General features: G+C 45.2%; 1 long non-coding RNA gene and 2 pseudogenes across 8 annotated transcripts; 1 reads left to right on the forward strand and 2 right to left on the reverse strand.

The window, feature by feature from the left end:
- Positions 1-1541: 1541 nt before the first annotated feature.
- Positions 1542-3687, forward strand: LOC136477849 (uncharacterized). 8 transcript variants are annotated; one of them, XR_010764127.1, is made up of 6 exons: positions 1542-1990; positions 2057-2189; positions 2300-2511; positions 2596-2691; positions 3004-3182; positions 3256-3687. It is a non-coding gene; the product is annotated as an uncharacterized lncRNA (long non-coding RNA). The 8 variants fall into 8 exon arrangements; XR_010764122.1 differs by having other exon boundaries at positions 2300-2691; XR_010764124.1 differs by lacking the exon at positions 2596-2691 and having other exon boundaries at positions 2300-2518.
- A 1352-nt stretch (positions 3688-5039) lies between these two features.
- The window catches only part of LOC136474470 (probable metal-nicotianamine transporter YSL16), a 35854-nt pseudogene continuing 18969 nt past the window's right edge, over positions 5040-21924 (reverse strand).
- LOC136475448 (uncharacterized) lies at positions 11746-12692 on the reverse strand (annotated as a pseudogene).

Genomic DNA, 21924 nt, shown 5'->3' on the forward strand with positions numbered 1-21924 from the left:
TCATGATTTTCGGAATTCGTTCGCATTTTTTACAATTAAAAAACCACTCCCACGCAAGTTGGCGGCGTTGCCCTGTGAGCACGTTGATCGAAATTTCAAGACAGTTTTTGGATTTAGCCTAAATTTACACTAAGAAATAAGGATAACATTTTTTGAACGAATGTAATCCATTATTCGATGCACCTGCAGTTTAAACTTATATTTTCTAGAAAAATTCAACAAAATAAAATAAACTATAGAAATATGCCAAAAGGCAATGAAAATGTCCCAAATTTAAACATGTTGTTTGTGGTAGTGTACTAAAGCTTCAAAAAAATTGATGGCAAAAAACCAATTTTTTTTTGCCGAGTGCCAAGTTTTGGCACTCGGCAAAATAAATTCTTTGCCGAATGCCAAATGGGGGGCACTCGGCAAAGAGGATGCCGCTGGATGCCGTTAGGCCCCTACCAATCTTTGTCGAGTGTTTGCCTTTATCGAGTGCCAGACACTCGGCAAAGACAGCCTTTGCCGAGTGCCAAGCACTCGGCAAATGCCTCTTTGCTGAGTGACATATTTTGCCGAGTGCGGCGCTCGGCAAAGCAGGTCTTTGTCGAGTGCTAGAAATTTGGCACTCGGTAAAGATTTTTACACTTGACAAATCACGTGTTTCTATAGTGCGGTGTTGGTATTTATAGGAGCAGTTGAATCACCAGCCGCCCATACAAATTCCTACGATATATATAGCAGCCACCTCCAACCCGAGAAAAAATCCAACCCAATCCAACCCTAACTCCCTCTCGCGCATCCACATCCTCTCTTAGCGGTAGCTCCCTCTCTCTTGTCTCCGCTCTCCTCATTAAGGATGGCAACGGGGACCCGATACCCGATGGGTATTTGATCCATTAGGGGACGGGGATGGGATCATATTTTTACCCGCGGGTATTTAAATGGGCAAGAATCCATACCCGACGGGTATAGCGGGTACGGGAACGTTCCCTGTTTACCCGTCCCCGTTACCCGTTGGGGAACCCGACTATTTGAGCTGTCATGCGAGTATTAGGCCCAAAGAAGCTTAACATAGATATTTTGGTCCAAATCTGAACAGTTATATATATAATTTGTGTGTTCTAGGAACCCTCGTTCAATTTTTCCTCACCATCTCCGCCAGCAGCACAAGCACGCCTGTCTCACGAGCGCTCGTGCCCCTCGCTTCCTCAGTTCGGTCTCTCTGCCACCTTTGCTCGTCCTCCTCGCAACCTCGTTCCTTCTCCTCGGCATCTCCGAGACTCCGACACTTATACCCGGGTGAAGAAGAAACGTCTCCGATTGCAAAGCTGTGACCCCAAGTGTCCTTGTTTATCGGGTATGCAGTACTCGTCGGGTATCTGCTACCCGACCGATACCCGACGGGTATGGGGATGGGCAAGAATCTATACCCAAAACAGTTAATGGGGATGGGGACATGATGAATTCTCCGTAGCGAGAAAGAGAACGTTCCGACGATACCGACGAGTATATAACCGTTGCCATCCTTACTCCTCACTCCCTCGAAAAAATCCAACCCAATCCAACCCTAACTCCCTCTCGCGCATCCACATCCTCTCTCAGCGGTGGCTCCCTCTCTCTTGTCTCCGCTCTCCTCACTCCCTCTTCTTCGGCTCCGTTGTCCTCCCGTCGTCCCTCCCCTCCGCTGATGCGATGCCCACCTCGGCCCGCGCTGGTTTCCGTTCGCGTAGTGACTGACCACACGGCCGTGCGGGCGCAAGACGAGACGAGACCACCACGCGCTCGCAGCTCCCGGCTCCGCTCCCAGATCCGCTCCGCTCCCAGATACGCTCCCAGATCCGCTCCGCACGGGTGAGTCCAGGCAGTCTCTTCTCTTCCCCTCCCTCTCTCCCCATCTCCCCCGACGCGGGCAGGGCGGCGGCGCGGGTAGACCTCCGCGGTGGCCATCTTGGCGTAGCCAGGGTTGATCCATTAGATCCGCGGTGGATCCGGCTTGCGGGGGATGGTGAGCTCCTCATCCCTTCTCTCCTTCCTCTCTTCTATGTTCGCCCTCGTTCACTCATTCTCCTAGGTTTGGGACACTAGCGGAGGCGACGGATCTCCTACGGGCTTGAGGCGCGGGTCTCCGAGGACCGCTGCTCGGCGTCCCTATCCGACAGGTGTCCTCGCAATCTGGTCTGGACGATGACGGTCCCATCTGCCAGGTATTCCACTCCTCCATTCCCCTTCCCCTTCCCCTTCTGTTCCTGATATATGGTCATCGGTGTTGGCACGCTAATGTCTCCGTCGATTTGTTTGTTTTTACATGTAGCAGTAGAGGGAGGAGAGTGTATATCGTGTACTCTGATGACGTATCTAGCCCTGATTGCTGGCCGCAGGTTGTGCGTGTACACATGCCCAGCAAAATGGTAGTGAGTATTGTTTCAATCTATCAGATTAATTTCCGATGAATTTACTTGTCTTTTTATGTTTGATTCTGTTCAGACATTCTGACGTTGGGGTAAGAACAAAGCTTCAGGCTCAAATGTACTCGGTATAAAATACTCTTTCCTCATTTCATTGTGTATGCTCTGAATGGTGGCTCTTTATTTCTCGTATCTGCTAGTCTAGATCTCTGATCTCTGGATGTCAATCAGCAATGAAAATATTCTGATTGGGTTGCAGTCTATTAATCTGAGATACAAAGTATTTTTCCTTTAGAAAAAGGTAATGAAACTGTCTGTTTATGCTTACGAGTTACAAACTTTTATTGTATTCATCCACACATTCATGTTTCTCCCTACTTAAACCATTTATGAGATATGTTTTGTTGTTTAGTACTGCCACACATTGTATCTGTATATATCTGAATACCTTAAAGATCTTGTGCACATGTCCACTTACTCTATCACTTACATTTCCTGTCCTAGCTAATTAGAAGATGCTAAATATGGTTTTCTAAAATGGTGGAATAGTTAATGTCTCTTCTCTTGGAATAGTTAATGTCTCTTCTCTTCCCCTCCCTCTCCCCATCTACAGCGTTAGCTGATGATGGGAAATTTCTACTTGCTGCACGCAGAAGTCATAGGCTCGCAGGCACTGAATACCTCATCTCGCTTGATGCAAAGAATACATTGGCAAGCTAAGGTGAGCATTCAAGAAACAGTGTCTGAAATGGTGATGGCTATGGCTCAACACTTACTCGCAGCTGCTGACAGGTATGTCTATTTTTGCTGAACGAATTAATCCAAATTTCATTATTATGGATGCAACTAATTAGTATTTTCGCAGGTACGGGCTTGATAGGCTTAAGCTGACAACGTTGGCTCTAGCTGAGCAGCACAAGTGCTCGCTGCTTAAGGCCAAGTGTGTTGATTTCATTGCCAGGTCGCTTGAAACTCTTGATGCGGTCCTGGCGACCGAGGGCTACAATCATCTGGTGGCGAGCTGCCCCTTGGTATTGACTGAACTTCTGAGGCCTGCGCATGGAAGGAGGAACTGAGGAGGATCGACGATTCTAGCTTTGGCATATGCAGTCCTATCTTTATCTTAGTAGTGTTCAAAGTTCAGCTAGGCGCTAGGCGACTTCTAGGCGATGACCCATAGCCTAGAGCCTAGGCGAGCTTAAGCGAGCCTAGGCGTTTTAAGGCGTTTTTCTAGGCGTTTTGTATATATACTAATATACATATATTATCTTCTAAAAGAAAAAATAAACAGCTGAAATAGTGGGTTTAGATAGATTGAAAGGCTGGCTTAGAGAGATAGAAAGGCCCAAATGGCAACAGTCCAGCCCATCTCCCACTCCAGGTCTCCAACCTTATCCTTCTGTTCGGTCTCCCGCATCCTCTGCTCGACGCCGCTTCCTCTGTTCGGTAGCCCGCATCAGCCGCCGCCTCCGATTCCTCTCCCTCTCCGGCATCTCTCTCTCCTCTAGTGCGTGCCCGCCCCCACCCGCGCACGCGCCCGCCCCCGCCCCGCAGCTCCTCCTCTACCGGCGACCTCCGCCAGAAGCTCCTCCTCCCCCACCGGCGTCGCCGACGAGCTGGCGCCGCCTAAGGGTCCGCCTACCCCCTAGGCCAGGTAGGACCCCCCTGCCTGCTGCCGCCTGCACACGCACGCGCCCGCGCCCGCCGCCGCTCTCAGCTCCTCCTCCCCCACCGGCGACCTCCCGCTGCGACCTCCCCCACCGGCGACCTACCTCCTTGCGCCTGGATGTCCGCCTACCCCCATAGGCCAGGCGGGAACCCATCGACTAGCGACTAGGCGCGCCTAAGGCGTCGCCTTTTTGAACACTGGTAGTGTTAATTTGGCATGCAGTCCTAGCTAGCGTCCTATCTCTATCATAGTGTTAATTTGGCATGCACTCCCAGCGTCTACTAATTGGAGATTAGTAATTGGCTGCCAATTCTATGATTTCCTGCCGTTGTCCTGATATATCAGCATGTCTACTAATTGGAGATTTGAGATGGATTGTATATTCTTGTGAATTGGACTTGTAATGGTGGTTTATATAATGCTCTTGTGCTTGTGGTCAGATTTGAATTATATATATATATGTTCTGGTCAGATTTGAATTATATATGCATATATATATATATATATGCATGTTCTAGTTAAATTTGAATTTTTTTACGGAAAAATGTACTGTAGGGGCTTGTACTGTAGTTGCCTCTACGAATCAATTTGTAGGGGCTGCTACAGTATCATCTGCCCCTACAAATCGATTTGTAGGGGCGGCTGGTAATATCAACCGCCTCTACGAATCGATTTGTAAGAACGGTCTGAGAACCGCTCCTATAAATACATGATTTGTAGAGATGGTATGGTAGGGGCGGCTGGTTGAGTCGCCTCTACAAATGATCTTCAGCTGCCCCTACAAATGCTTTTTGTAGTAGTTAGGTAATGATGTCCTGGAATGATTTCTACTAGAAATGATAGACTAATTTATATAAACTTTGATGAGGTGGAACAAATCCTGGGCAGGAGTCTTGCCGAACGAGCCCTTAATCATTTCCTCAGAGTTCAGACTGCGTCAGGTCAGTATCCGAAGATTGAAACATGACACAATGGATCCATTTATCTACTAGCTTCCAGGTGTGAATTTCAGGCACATGGGCGGCTTGATCTTGGCCAGAGAAAGCAACGACGACGGGAAAGTCCACATGCCATCACCGCAGATGAGGCCTGACGCCACCGCCGGCACCAGCAACGTGGTCTCGTTGCCGTCAATCCGTTGCCAGGCAAAGATCACCAAGGTCCCCACAACCATGTCGGTGGCGAAGCTGACGCCGACGAGGAACGGCACTGCCATCGCCGTCGGCAAGGGCACGTACCTCGCGTACCGCGGCGGCAGGACATCCTTGATGACGTTGGCGAGCACACGGCGAACACGAAGAACCCCGCGGACAGCGGCAGGCAGTTCGTGGGCAGCGCCGAGAAGCCCTGCGCTCCCAGGAGTGCCATGTTGCGGTAGATGAGCGCGAACGGCGCCTTCCAGTACCCGTTAGGGTTGCCGACGTCGAACGCCCTGTAGAAGAGGAGGAACGTGAGCGGCGTGACGACACAGCCGATGACGGCACCGAAGGCCTGCGCGGCGAGCATGGACCGTGGCGACGTGAGGGTCAGGTGCGCCGTCTTGAAGTCGTGCATGAGGTCGGCGGAGATGAGCACCAGCTGCTTGACCAGCCCGCAGCCGACGAGGCCGGCCACGACGCCGTCGTCGCGCCCAGCCCACGCCGCGAGGACGAAGAGCGCGAGCTGGCCGTAGCTGTAGCCCATGTTGATGTCCATGAGCCTAGCGCCGTAGGAGTTGGAGAAGCCTAGCACGGGAGCCAGCGCGTACGCGGCCACCACATAGTACCACCGCACCTGCCGGAACATCATTGGGATGGCGACCACCGCGACGGTGCTAATGACGGCGTACCCGGCGTACGCGAGCCACGCCGGGAATGAGTCTCGGTTGAAGACCTCGTCGCGCCGCAGGTCGTCGATCGCTGCCGTGTTGCCCTCGTCGGCCACTGCATGATCAGATACAAGTAAAAACGAGGGTTATTTAACTTTTTACTATTATTACTGGTGACGATTTCTGAGATAGCATCTTTAGATTTAACGCTACGTTTTTAGCATCGGAGAGAGAAAAACAATACACATTTGTCACTTTTGCTCGTGTGGCACGTCAGGTCCACTGTCCAGCTTGCATCCGAGTCAGCAGACCGATGTAAAATGACCGCCCTGCCCCTAGCGTCTGTATTACCTCGTGGCCCACTCCACTCTCTCCCATCCACTCCGCTTTCTCCTTTCTCTGGTCTACGTGCGACGCCCGCCAGCCGCCGCCCTCCACCGCGAGACATGTCCCTATCCCATTACGCCGAGTCATCTGCAAGGGTGAGGAGTCGGGTCCAAAGTGCCCGGAGCTCCCTCATCGCCTCCGTCTGTGTGGATCCAGTAGATGAGTTGAGCGGCTTCCCGTTGATCCCTTGCCCGGACTACAGGCTTGCTCGGGTGGTGGAGGGGCGAACCAAGAAGGATGGTGATAACCACGGGCATCTGTACTTTAAGTGTGCGAGGAACGGGGTGAGCTCTGTGTACTGCCCATCCCCCATTGTCACAGTTAGGGTTCTAACTTTGTTTTTTTAAGTTTCCCAAACTGTGTGGGTACTATAGATTTGAGAAGCAGTACTTCGAGCACCAGGTTCGCCCCTCCAACTGGGCAGAGTTGGTGGATTATGAAGATGTTTCAGTTGACAATCCAAATGGTCCTGACAACAATAGGAAAGACCTGTAGCATAAGATGGAGACATTGATTTGGAAGATGAACATGTTCATTGTGTGTGTTATATATGTTGTTTTTGGATCTGTTGTGATGTATGTTGCAATGAAGTGACAATGTATGGAAAATGAAAGTTGTGTTTCAATGTGACAATGTATGGAAACAAAAATTGTGTTTCAATGTGACAATGTGTAAATTGTGTTTCAATGTGTCTTTTGGTAGTGCCTAACTCGGTAACAAACACAAGACAGATCAACTAAAACAGTTGTACATGTTAACAACAAATACAAGACAGATCACGCACATGTTAACCATGACAGATTCAATATAACAGATCACACATAACAGATGGAACAGATTAATCATAAACCAACCAATAGTGCTACATTTAGGCCACATCAAACAGAGTTGTTGTTTAGAGGAGTTGCCACACGTTTTGGCCACATACAATAGTTCATGCCACTTACATAGTTCTAGCCACTTACATAAGCATGTCTGGCCAAGGCAAGGCCTCAATTACACAAAAGAAGTCATTTTGAGGGCCTTTTACAACCAAAATGAATGTCCTCCCTGCTATTTTTTCCACTCCATTCACCCACTTCTTCCCCTTCTTGGTCTTGGTTGCTAGCTGCTTCTTCCTTGGAGTGAACTTCTTAGGAGGTGGGTCAACAGTTACTGCTGCAGTTTCATGTAGCTCAATTACAACTTGGAGTTCATGGCATATGTTTCTATTTGTGAAGAAATTATATCAGAATGGCCTCAATTACACAAGTTGTAATGTTTTTTAAGTATGGCATTGTAGGGTTATGAGGATGCTACGCTAGCCGAAAAACAAAAATTCGACCTCATAAAAGTTATAGATCACAGGATTACCACTAGACGCGCAGGTGCAGCGGAAGCGGCTCGATGTAGTCGAACACGTCGTAGCAGTGTCGTGTAGTTGCAAGGTCGTCCGTACGTCCGTCCCCTTCGTGCGGTTTGTCCTTGTGCTCCAGATGTAGCACCTCCGAGGTATCCACACATACAGGGAGGAAGCATCATGCCTCCGGACTGCTAGGTCCGCGAGGAGCAGCATGCGCGGGCGTAGGATGGGCAGCGGCGGCTGCCAAAAAGGCATGGATCCTAGCCCCGTTGCCCACCCCACTTATTTATAGGCGTCCCTAATGAGCTCCCGAGTTGGAGGCCCATTAGTAACCCTAAGCCTTGTCTAACTCGGATCCAATCCGAATTAGGCTTCCAGCCCCTTAAGCGTGCAACCCTATGGGTTCACGCACACATAGACATGGCCTGAGTACTCCTACTCGGCCATTAGTTGATAGCAACCTCTAGCAAGGCATGTCAACTCCTATGCGTACGCAAAGATCATATCAGACGAACCACCACAAAACCACATACTTGTTATTCCCTTGCCTCATGATATTTGGTCCAACTCATAGGTTAACACTTAACCCAAGCATGGCCATGCATTTCTTGATCTAATCATTAGAGTGATCCAGTGATATCTCTCTCACATAGAGAGGGGCAAATTCCTTCTTGATTGTCTATGTCTCATAGCATGTTTCCCGACAAACCCAAAAAACCACCTTTATAACTACCCTATTACGGAGTAGCGTTTGATAGTCCCTGAGTAGGTCATTTCATATCTTGAATACATACAACAATCTTAGGTCTAAGGACATAACGTACATGATATGAATAGAGATAATAACAACATCTCACGTTGGGTCAGTCTAGCCCCATGTCATACATGTGCCCACATTATTAGTTTGACATCTCCATGTCTATGACTTGTGAGACATAGTCATCAACTAATAATGTGCTGATCCATTATTCATGTGTGTCCTCACATGAACTCTAACCAGGGACAACATTAGAATAACCATACAAGTAAAAGAGTTTCACAAAAAATTCACATAATTGTTAATCGATATAGGTTGTCTTTAATGGAAATTCAATGAACTCATAATATATCATGGATACAAGGCAATATAATCATCTCTATGATTATCTCTAGAGCATACTCCTAACAATCTCCCACTTGCACTAGAGTTAATCTCGAAGATATCTAATACCCATAGCTCTCATGTGTGCCTCATGCTTAGGCTATGGAAGAGCCTTTGTCAAAGGATCTGCAACATTCAAATCCGTGTGTATCTTGCACATCTTGATCTCATCTCATCTAACAAACTCTCGAATGAGGTGAAATTTCCGCAGTACATGTTTGTTCTTTTGGTGACTCCTTGGCTCCTTAGCCTGCGCAATTGCCCTATTGTTGTCACAATGTAGATTCAATGGGCTAGACGCATTCAGAAACACACCAAGTTCAATGAGGAACCTCCTCATCCAAACACCTTCCTTCATAGCTCCAGAAGCTACAATGTACTCGGCCTCTGCTGTAGAATCGATCACCATCTCCTACTTGGAACTTTTCCAACTTACAGCACCACCATTTATTGTGAACACAAAACCTGATTGAGAATGTGAATCATCCGTGTTAGTTTGGAAGCTAGCATCGGTGTAACCATTTACAACGAGCTCCTCCTCACCTCCATAGATTAGGAACACATCTTTAGTCCTTCTCAAGTACTTAAGAATGTTTTTAACAAGTGTCTAGTGACTCTCTCCTAGATCAGCTTGGTACCTGCTCACAACACTTAGAGCATATGAGACATCTGGGCGAGTACATATCATGGCGTACATGATGGAACCAACTGCCGAGGCATATGGAACCTTACTTGTGTGCTTCTGCTCATCAGCTATCGAAGGACACTGTTTATCGCTAAAGCGCATACCACGTGACATAGGCAAGAACCCTTTCTTGGACTGTTCCATGTTGAATCATTTCAACACCTTGTCAATGTATGTATTTTGGCTTAATCCTATAAGCCTCTTCGATCTATCTCTATAGATCCTGATACCCAAAATGTATGCTGCTTCTCCTAAATCTTTCATAGAAAAATTATTATTTAGTGAAGTCTTTATGGATTGCAACATAGGAATGTCATTCCCAATCAATAATATGTCATCCACATACAAGATCAGAAATACAACAGTGCTCCCACTTTCCTTCTTGTAAAGACAAGGTTCTTCTTCATTCTGACGGAAGCCAAACCCTTTGACCACTTCATCAAAATGAATGTTCCAACTCCGAGATGCTTGCTTTAACCCATAAATGGATTTCTGAAGCTTGCAAATTTTCCTAGCATTGTTTGGATCAACAAAACCTTCGGGCTATATCATATACACGTCCTCATCCAAATTTCCATTTAGAAAGGCTGTTTAACATCCATCTGCCATATCTCATAATCGAAATAAGCAGCTATTGCTAGAATGATCCAGATAGATTTAAGCATCGCTACCGGCAATAAAGTATCGTCGTAGTCAATTCCTTGAACTTACCGAAAACCCTTTGCAACAAGTCAAGCTTTATAGATGTGAACGTTTTCATGCATATCCTTTTTCTTTTTATAGATCCATTTGCACTCTATGGGTCTAACCCCATCAGGCGGGTCAACCAAGTTCTAAACTTGATTGTTTCCCATGGAATCTATCTCGGATCTCATGGCACTTTGCCATTTCTTAGAATCTGGGTCCATCATTGCTTTCGCATAAGTCACAGGTTCATCATCATCTAACAATACCAAATCCCCACACAACTCATGGATTCTTGCTGACCTTCGTGGTTGTGGCAGTGTTTCTATTGCCATAGGTATCTCAACTTGTTCTGCTACATTAGCATCACTCGTAGAGTCCTTCCCAACTGGCTCATCTTGAACTTCTTTAAGATACACCTTTTGTCCACTTTTCTCTCTTTTGAGAAACTCTTTCTCTAAGAAAACACCATTCTGAGCAACAAACACTTTGCCCTCTGATCGGTTGTAGAAGTAATACCCTAAAGTTTCCTTTAGATATCCCACAAAAAAGCATTTGTCTGATTTGGGTGTTAGTTTATCTGTCATAAGTCGTTTGACATAAACTTCACAACCCCAAATTTTTAGAAAAGACAAACTGGGACTCTTACCAGTCCACATCTCGTGTGGTGTCTTAACTACGGACTTAGACGGTACCCTATTCAATGTGAAAGCGGCTGTTTCTAGAGCGTATCCCCAAAATGATAATGGTAGGTCTGACTAACTCATCATAGACCGAACCATGTCCAACAAAGTCCAATTACGTTGCTCAGACACGCCATTTCTCTGAGGCGTTCCAGGTGGTGTAAACTGTGGAACAATTCTGCAACTCTTTAGATGATTGCTAAACTCGTGGCTCAAATATTCGCCTCCACGATCAGATCACAAAGCCTTAATTTTCTTGCCATGTTGACTCTCTACTTCACTCTGAAACTCCTTGAACTTTTCAAATGTCTCAGACTTATGTCTCATTAAGTAGACATAGCCATATCTACTAAAGTCATCAGTGAAGGTTATGAAGTATTGGAATCTACCTCTTGCGGTCGTACTCATTGGTCCGCACACATCAGTATGTATGAGTTCCAGCAAGTCTGCCGCCCTCTCAGGAAAACCTATGAAGGGCGTCTTGGTCATCTTTCCCAGCAGGCAAGCCTCACATGTCTCGTATGATTCAAAATCAAATGAAGTTAAAAGCCCATCAGAATGGAGCCTCTTCATGCGATTCTCACTTATATGACCTAAACGACAATGCCACATATAGGTAGGACTTAACTCATTAAGCCAAGGCTTTTAGCACTTATATTATAGATAGGAGCATCTTCAAGATTTAAAATAAATAACCCATTCACAATGGATGCAGAAGCCACAAACATGCTATTTTTAGACATGACACAACCATTGTCTTTACTCATAAATGAATAACCATCCTTCATCAAACATGAAGGTGACACAATGTTTTGACTTAAACTAGGAACAAAATAACAATTATTCAACTCCATAATAAATCCTAACAGGAGGTGGAGTTGCATTGTCCCGACATTCAATGCAGCAACTCTTGCATTATTGCCCACGTGGAAATCAACTTCTCCCTTTTCCATGCTTCTACTTCTTATCATTCCCTGCATCATATTGCAAATATGAGCAACCGATCTGGTATCAAATACCCAAGAATTAATATAATAATTAGCAAGGAAAATGTCTGTAACATAAACAACAAGTGTACAAGCTGTGGGAGTACCTTTACTGCTGTGATCCTTTATGGATTCTAGGTACAGCTTGCAGTTCCTCTTCCAGTGACCTTTCCCATGACAATGAAAGTACTCAGCATCAGTAGTTGGTCCCGCCTTGGGCGCAGGTGGGTTTGGCTTAGAGATCTCATCTTTAGCCTTGCCCTTTTTCTTCTTCCAAGAATTGCCCTTCTTCTTAAACTTAGGCTTGTTTTGGACCGCCATCACATGGCTACTGCCAGCACCTTTCTTGATATCAGCCTCTGCTATTTTAAGCATGCCACATAATTCATTCAAGCCCTTCTCCGCCCCATGCATATGGTAGTTTGCGACAAAATTTCCATAGCTGGGCGGAAGAGACACGAGAATAAAATCAGTAGCTAATTCAGGGCCAATTGGGAAGCCTAGCTTCTCCAACCTCTGAGTGTAACCAACCATTTTGATCACATGTGGCCCAACTGTTGCGCCCTCTACTAGCTTGGTTTCAGCAAAAGCCTTTGAGACATTGAATCTTTCAGTCCTGGCTTGAGTCTAGAACATATCATTGAGCGCCACGATCATATCATGCACTGCATGGTTATTGTCAAACTGCAACTGCAGATCTGGTTCCATACAAGCAAGCATAAGGCAACTCACTTCAAGATCAGCATCACATGCTCTCTTGTAAGCATTTTTCTCTACAGTAGGTGCATTATCAGCAGGCTCTTCTGGTAATAGGGTGTCTAGAATTTCTTCCTTTTTCTCAGCCCTGAGAACAATTCTCAGGTTGCGGATCCAATCCGCATAGTTTGTTCCATTCAACTTATCTTTCTCAAGAATTGAACGCAAAGTAAATGGTTGATTGCTAGACGCCATTTATCTACAACAAAAGTAATGCAAAATACTAAGACAATGTATCCAAGATAGAGTAAACAATATTAAACCTTTAATAGAATCTACTCCCAGTAAGATCAATATCCCTCTCTTGAAACTTAGTGATTCAAGACCCACAACTAACAAGTCTACTAGTGAGCTTTAGCATCACCACTAGAAGACATGGTAGATTGGTAAGCAACTCTTTGCTAATCATATCACATATGACTCTTGTTGTTGGGTAGCATCTCTATGCTTTGGTGCCCAACTACTCATGCTCCAAGGTCCCTAACCGTTAGGATGACCTTGTCCAAGTAACCAACCCTTTTGCTGTAAGTATCCGATACGAACCTGTCTAGTCAAGGAAAACCAGTGGCACCCTAATTTCATAGACCCACCACCGATTGTACAAGACACATGACAGTGCAAGGTTTGAGGAAGCATTTTAACTTAAACATTACCGAGGGATCGTTCTACTTCACCATCACATGTCGCACATGAAAGTAGAACATAGTAAGAACGACATTAACACAGATATGACATGGTATAGCCCATTGTTCCTTTGGGGATCTCCATCTCCATCAAACTGCTCCTCTTAATGATCTCCATCTCCATGATCCATGTATGCCATCCTTCAGTGATGAGTCCACCAAGACTAGTTATCACTAATGCAAGGCAGTGAAGAAAATTACATAGTCGCGGATAGGATCATCACAGTTTGGCACGTGGGCCATTACATCAAATTGACAATATCTTTGTGGCTCCAGCCATATTGTCATACTCATGACATGCCAGCCATGAATTAATTACATGCATGCATCACATACACATAAGGGCTATACCAGTCATAAATTCCTGCAAAATAGAGTTAACCGATTTCGACGTCTAATCTTAAAACGCCGAAAACACCATCTTCCCGGCCGTTTTTTGCAAATCTAATTTCAGCAAAACCACCAAAGGGGGTGAGAATTGGATGTAAATTTTTTTCTCTACAATTTTTGTTTAGAGTTCGTCTCAATCCGAGGTCGTATGCAAAAGTTATGGCTATTTTACCGAACATCACTTTTTCTTGCACCCCGACGCCCGGTAGTAGATCCAATCTATCACCGCTACGCATCACATGCGCTCGACACTTGACCTAGGTTTGATTCGATCAATCTGATTGATCTCTATCTTGCCATGACTGGATTTACATGTACCACTTAACTCGGATGGCGGAATTCCGACCGATATGAGTAGATCGTTACAAGACCAACATGGTAAAATCACGAACCATGATCAGAGACTCATCTACAACCACGTATATATCCATACGCACTCATCTGAACCTATAACAACGCAGTAATTGCTCTAATACCACTATAGGGTTATGAGGATGCTACGCTAGCCAAAAAACAAAAATTCAACCTTATAAACTAGGATCTACTTGCTAGTTATAGATCACGGGATTACCACTAGACGCGCAGGTGTAGCGGAAGCGACTCGATGTAGTCGAACGCGTCGTAGTAGTGCCGTGCAGTTGCAAGGTCTTCCGTACATCCATCCCCTTCATGCAGTTCATCCTTGTGCTCTAGATGCAGCACCTCCGAGGTATCCACACGTATAGGGAGGAAGCGTCACGCCTCCGGACTGCTAGGTCCACAAGGAGCAGCAGGCGCGGGCATAGGATGGGCGGTGGTGGCTACCAAAAAGGCATGGATCCTAGCCCCATTGCCCACCCCACTTATTTATAGGCGTCCCTAATGAGCTCCCGAGTTGGAGGCCCATTAGTAACCCTAAGCCTTGTCTAACTCGGATCCAATCCGAATTATGCTTCCAGCCCCTTAAGCATGCGACCCTATGGGTTCACGCACACATAGACATGACCCGAGTACTCCTACTCGGCCATTAGTTGATTGCGGCCTCTAGCAAGGCATGTCAACTCCTATGCGTATGCAAAGATCATATCAGATGAACCACCACAAAATCATATACTTGTTATTCCCTTGCCTCACGATATTTGATTCAACTCATAGGTTAACACTTAACCCAAGCACGGCCATGCATTTCTTGATCTAATCATTAGAGTGATCTAGTGATATCTCTCTCACATAGAGAGGGGCAAATTCCTTCTTGATTGTCTATGTCTCATAGCATGTTTCCCGATAAACCCAAAAAACCACCTTTATAACTATCCTGTTATGGAGTAGCGTTTGTAGTCCCTGAGTAGGTCGTTTCACATCTTAAATACATACAACAATCTTAGGTCTAAGGACATAACGTACATGATGTGAATAGAGATAATAACAACATCTCATGTTGGGCCAGTCTAGCCCCATGTCATACATGTGCCCACATTATTAGTTTGACATCTCCATGTCTATGACTTATGAAACATAGTCATCAACTAATAATGTGCTGATCCATTATTCATGTGTGTCCTCACACGAACTCTAACCAGGGACAATATTAGAATAACGATACAAGTAAAAGAGTTTCACAAACAATTCACATAATTGTTAATCAATACAGGTTGTCTTTAATGGAAATTTAATGAACTCATAATATATCATGGATACAAGGTAATATAATCATCTCTATGATTATCTCTAGGGCATACTCCTAACAGTCATACCTCTTATTGCTTGTAGAGGGTGGTGATGGTGGTGGAGGCTCAACCTCAAGTGGTGGCACATCTAGGACATCCCTCTCAGCAGTAGTTGTAGCTTCTGCTGCTGAAGATGCCTTGGCTGCATCTTCTTGGGCCTTCTTTGCTGCCCTAGCTGCTGCTTCTCTAGCCACTACTACCCTTGTCCTAGGTGTGTTTGCTCTACTTGGTGTATGGTCTATCTTGTTCTTCTTCCTCCTAGGTCTAGGTGCTGACTTCTTGGTTCTTTTTCTATAATGCTAGTGTTAGGTATCATGGTTTGAAGGCAACAATAATAGAATCAGTTAGTATGCAAATTACCTTTTCTTTGTGCCAGACAGATGACACCTCCAGCTTCCACTCATGTGGCCATACTCACCACAGTTAGGGTATTTCACTTGTCTTATTGCTTTGCCACTTCTCTCACCTAGAGCAAGATGTCTTTTCTTCTTTTGCTTTCCTGGTGGTCTAGTCTTCTTCGTAACTGGTGGGAACAACTTGAAGCCCTTGTCCACCTTTGGTCATTGTCCTCTATCTGTTATGCTAGGAATGATCCCATGGTATGTAGCCTAGAACTTCTCAACTGAGTAGTACTTGTCCACATACTGATCCATATTAGGTTGCTTCATGGCTGTGATGACAGCCAATGCATGTGTGCAAGGCTTTCCAGTCACCTGCCACTCTCTACATGTGTAGACATGTTGTGGCAGGTAGACAACATGCCTTCTAACCTCTTCATCCTTGTAAATCTCAATCACTTCTGCTTCCTCTGGGTGCCCTTTAGTCACCTTGAGATGGCCTAAACCCCTAGAGCCTGCATTGAGCTGATGTATAACTGCAGGCAGTATCCCAGGAGACAGTGCATTTGCTATCTTCCTCCTCTTAGCAAAAAGAGTGAGGGTCTTCTCTCTAATAGCATCAACCAAGCAGTGAATAGGCAGGTCCTTGTGCTCCTTGATCTATGCATTCCAACTCTCAGCCAGATTATTATTGATGCAGTCACACTTAATCTCTATGGTAAACTTGCTCCTTGCCCACAATAGGTTGTGATGTTCTTTGAGCCAATTAAGCACATCTGGACTAGCATCTACTACCTTGTCAAAGAAGTACAAAAATTTGTGGGGTGTATATGCCCTTGCTACAGGCCACATGTTCATGGCATAAACATCTCTTGAGTAGTACCTCTTCATGTTGTCCATCAAATGCTTGAAGCACTCCCTCTGTTCACTGTTAGGAAAAACCTTGGCCACTATAGCTTTAAGGCCCTTGCAAGCATCAGTGCACATAGCTAGGTTCTCTATAGGGCCTATGGACTTGCTAAGTTGCTCCATGAACTAGGTCCAGTTCTCCTTGGTCTTAGAGTCAAAAAAACCAAATGCCAAGGGGTACATCTAGTTATGGCCATCCAAAGTTTGAGCTGCAGGCAGGTGGCCATTCCAAAGCCCATTTAGGGCTATGGAGTCTATACTGATGTATGGCCTATAGCCATTCCTGAAACCATCAATAGCAACTTTGAAACAACAAAAAAATCTTTTGAAGTGAACCTTATCATCCACAGTCTCGATGTCTATCTTCAATATACTACCTGGTGATCTCATCTCTACCTCTGCCTTGAATATGTACAACCAATCAAATGAATCATCCCATTTTTCAAACAACTTGTTGGCTGCCATTTGTCTGCCATAGACAACAGTCTGATATGGGATCTCTATTTTGTACTTGTCTTGAAGCTCTTCCTGCACTGCCTTTGAACCCATACTTGGCTTCTTCTTCAGTGAGGGTATGGCTATCTCTGCCACCCAAGCCTATGATGCCATTTCCCAAGAACTCTAGCTCTAGAAGCACAATTGTGTATTCCTTCATTTATTTGAATGTGCAAATTCACACCACACAACATCATAAGTAATCAATTGATAAAACAGTGAACAATTAAAGAATCAAACAGTGAATAACATAGCCAAAAAATGTACCCTGACACTTCCATCATGTTGTGTCCTAGCTCTAATAATCCAGGGGCAGCCAAGAGACCCACAGTGACCCCTAAACCTCTAAGTGTCTGAATGAGCAGTAGCAAGTTCAAACTCCTTTACTATGGCATGCTGCCTCATTGCTAGCCTGAAATCATCCATACTAGGGTAACAAACACCAACATACATGTCAGGATTGTCCCTGTCCCACTAAAACATTGGCGCTTAGGCACATTGTCATCAACTGGAACAATAGATTCACCCATATCCTTTTGTATCTCAGCTGTCATGGTAGGGATAGGCACTGCTTCCCTAACTGCTTCCTTTGCCCTCTCATCTGCAGCCTTAAATCCCATTGCTTCATACACTTTGTCCTCATCAGCAGTTGCATTGGCACAACCATCACCATTGTCATCTAGTAGTATGGTCAGACTGGCCCAATCAACTGGCTTAGCTACATCAGTAGCCACAGAGGGAGGAGGAGGAGTACTGCAGGCATCACCAGTGCCCTCTACATTCTTAGGGGTAGCATTAGGAGCTCTGCCACCTCCATTACCATGAATTCCACTGCCTTCACTAGTTGTCACACCAGAAACACACCTTCTACCAGAACTAGCATTAATAGACTCTCCATGTTTGCTGACCACATCAACTACAAGAAAAGCAACCCTATTAGCCCATCTGTCCTTTATTAGCTGCTAAAAATGCTCATCCCTTCTAACTTTCCATTCAGAACCACTATTAGTGTCAAGAACCCAGACTGCTAGAGTTTGTGATGGACCCCAAATGATCTTTGTGGCCATCTCCTCATGAAATTTCTCTAGACTATACTGCAAGTTTCTATCCAGCCATAGTTCATGCTCTTGATCAGCCATTTCTACTAGCCCATACTTCCCATCGGCGACAAACTTAGGAACCTTAATAACTAATCTAAACACATTGACAGGATCAATCCTAACAGAATACAGCCACAAAAAATAAATCAATGAGTTAGCAACATCCTACACGCCACGGTTCATACACAACATCTACCATTTCGAATGCAATGAGATGGAATGATTGATCTTACCAAACGAAACAGCCAGTCCTATCCATTGTTTGAGGAACTAGGGAATAGATCACCGGCCTAGGTAGAGATGGACAAAAATCGAATCAAATCGATGAACTCTAACCCTAATCCCCAAATCAAGGCAACAATGTAGACCACGGATAGGGTTCCAAGCAGGCACATACCTTTACACCATCGTTAAAGTGCTTGGGGAGGACATGTCTCGTGGTGGAGGCGGCGTTGTGTGTGGCAGCGGCGGCGGCTAGCGGGCATCATGCGTGGACCAGAGAAAGGAGAAAGGGGAGCAGATGGGAGAGAGTGGAGTGGGCTGTAGGGTAATACAGACGCCAAGGGTAGTGCGGTCATTTTACATCGGCTTGCTAACTCGGATCCAAGCTAGACAGCGGACCTGGCATGCCACGCGAGCAAAAGTGGCAAATGTATATCGTTTTTCTCTCTCCGATGCTAAAAACGTAGCGTCAAACCTAAAGATGCTATCTCCCATTGGTAATAATGGTAAAAAGTTAAATATCTCTAAATATGAAAGGTAGAGTAGGATTGCACACTCTTCACCTCTGCTAGTGCTATACTATTACCTCGTTTGTTGCCACGTCTGAGTTTTGATCGCTCATGCAAGCTCTTGGCGGTGACGCCGAGGACCTTGACGAAGTGGTAGATGCCATCACCCATGATCAGAGCTATGCACACGAAGGACTGCACGGTAGAGCAACCAAAACACTATATATCAACACTACATATTCTCTACTCTACTCACTAGTTTGAAGAATTCATTCATTCAGGTGAGGAAGTGAGTCATCAGACCTTGTAACCATAGATTTTTTTAATTTTAACCCTTTTTTGAATATAATTTTAAATCTAACACTGTCGGTTTTTTTAAAACTAACATTTTGGCCGCGCCTATTGCCCTGGCGTGGCCAAATGCCTGTGCCGCGCCATGCATGGTGGCACGGCGCAGGGCTGACATGGCATGGGCCGGCCGGGGGGGGGGGGGTGCTGATGTGGCGGGTCTTGCTGCGCCCTATTGCGTGGCATGGCTAGACCAAACATACCGCACAAGCAGCCACACCACCTAGCCACTGCGCCTACTGCCGGCCTGAGCTACCTAGATGGTAGAATCGAAACGCGTCACGCCCGTATTTTGTTAAGTTTTTTTCACGGCCGAATAGAGAATTTGATAAGCCAATGATTAGTTTTTCGTCTTTCATAATACCGTTATGCACCATTTTAACTAATCAATTATGAAAAATTGCCACCGGTGTCCAGATACACCGAGACTGCTGGTTCCCGAACGCAAGGTACTTAATCTCGTCGGCAGTGCTGCCGCGACTCAAAGAAATGAATAAGAAGCAAGTTGACAAGCTGCCACATAACATATTCATTGTTTTGACATAAGTTTGACATAACATAACCAAATAACCCCGCAAGTTTCAGATGCCAATATTCATTTGACCTAAACAAACTAAGACCCATGAGTGTAAGGATCCCTCGGACGCTTCTGTCTCTTTGGATTTGTTGGCAACACATTGGGAGTGTAGACAACATCGGTATGGTCGCGTCGACGGTGCGTACAGCTCATACCCTGTAGGTATATGATATGCATGATTACTTATAATTCTTTATGATCATTAGTTCATGGAGCCTACGTATTGAAACAAACTATCTTTGTTAGTACCTATGAGGCTCCTTGGGTGCCAAACAGGGCACCACCTAGCTGAGACATGCCGATCTCATCCTACGGCCATTCATCCCACTAGTCGTGCTGTCCGTGGAAGCCTGGGGGTTCATCATCGTCGTCATCGTCATCCTCGGTTGTAGGGTCCTTCCTAGCGCTATGATGTGGTGGTGTATGCACCACGGAAGTGGTACCCTGCATCATCGGCTGAGAAGAGCCGACTGGTGTCCTCAAAGAGGCTAAAGATGTGCCATTCGACCGCATGGGGAGTGGCAGTTCCTCATAAGGAGTGTCCACGTAGCTCAACTTCTGAGCTAGCTTCCTGCAGCTCTTCTTCACCTTCTGCATAAATAGACGTTAAAGTTAGTTCATTACCCAAATGCATATACAATAAAGAAATATTTTTGAAACGGACAAGTTTATGTTTACCTCCACAAAAGCCATGAGAACGCCTGGCCCCTGCCCTCTAGACTCATGAAGCCGAAATGCTGCTTTGTTGGATAGCCTTGACAATTGTGTCGCCTAGGTACAGAAACACGGTTGGATAGTTTTAGTACACATACTTAATACCAAAAGGATAACAAATTGTACCATTCAAGTATTGAAAGTGCATCTAGCCCTTTAGTGGGTTTTGGATGATTGAATGACAATGTGATTAAAGGACTAACCTGTTTGCTAAGTGTGGATAGGTAATAGGTTATCTCATAGATACTCAATGAAAGCCAAAATGATGTGTTGTATAAGCAATCTAGTTCAAGCACAAGACAACAATATAAATGGAATTCATGCTAAGGCTTAATTATTGTGGGATTTCCATGTACTATGTGAAAGCAAGCTTGTAAGAATTAATTAATGAGATATAAGGGATTGCATATGGATTGGTCTCATATTTGAAGCTTACTAAATTGAAATGAAAAAGATAACAATACATGAATGGATGATTCAACACAAGATGTGACTTGATGGCTTGAGATGGTGAAGATAGCAAGGAAAGGCTTCAAGGTACTAAGCAAGGGTGAAGGGCAAGCGACATCTTGGTGGTCGAAGAACCTAGCTAGGGTGAAGAAGGAAGTACTTACATTTAGTTGAGGTACTAATCAAGCTATGATGGCCACGTTTTGTGGAGGATCAAATCACTATTGGAGTGTTTGATGGAAGTGACTTGATACATTTGGGATTATTCAAATTTGATGAATGGAATCAAGTCACATGCTCAAGATGGCTATGCTCAAGTGAAAAGATCAACATCAACATGTTAGCACCCTTACTTGATGAAGATTGGAAGGGATGGCATCAATTCAAAAGAGATCAACTCAAGTGGTATACATTCATTTTTCCTTTGATCTTGAGTTTAATAGGTATGTCGTACTATTAAGTGGGATGCATCATGTTGATAGATAATGTTTCATAAGTGCTCAAGCCAACCCATGTGAGTATTGAGTATTTGAGCGACAAAAGAGCTAACTTTATTTTTGTTGGTCTAGCAATACCGGACGTGTTCGGTATTGATACTGGACGTGTCCGATATTTACCTAGTAGTGCTAAAACTGTTGTTCTCGGGTTGGTTCATCGGGAGTTCCAATGTAAGTCGGGAGTTTCAACGGTCGGGAGTTCCAACGGTCGGGAGTCCTAGCAATGGTCGGGAGTTCCGACGTCTCGCACTTTTACTGTCTTGGAGGGTTCACTGTCTTGGCCATACCGGACGTGTCCGGTATGCATGACCAGAGGCCAATGGCTAGTTTTCAAAAGCCTTGAGGGTCGGGAGTTCCAACAGTCAGAAGTTCTGGCATGAGTCAGGAGTCCCGACACCTCACATACTTTAACTGAGTTACATGTTTTTCAAATTTGCTGAGGGTTGGGAGTTCCGA

The sequence above is a fragment of the Miscanthus floridulus genome, chromosome 8 (assembly GCF_019320115.1).
Source record: "Miscanthus floridulus cultivar M001 chromosome 8, ASM1932011v1, whole genome shotgun sequence".
Classification (NCBI taxonomy): domain Eukaryota; kingdom Viridiplantae; phylum Streptophyta; class Magnoliopsida; order Poales; family Poaceae; genus Miscanthus; species Miscanthus floridulus.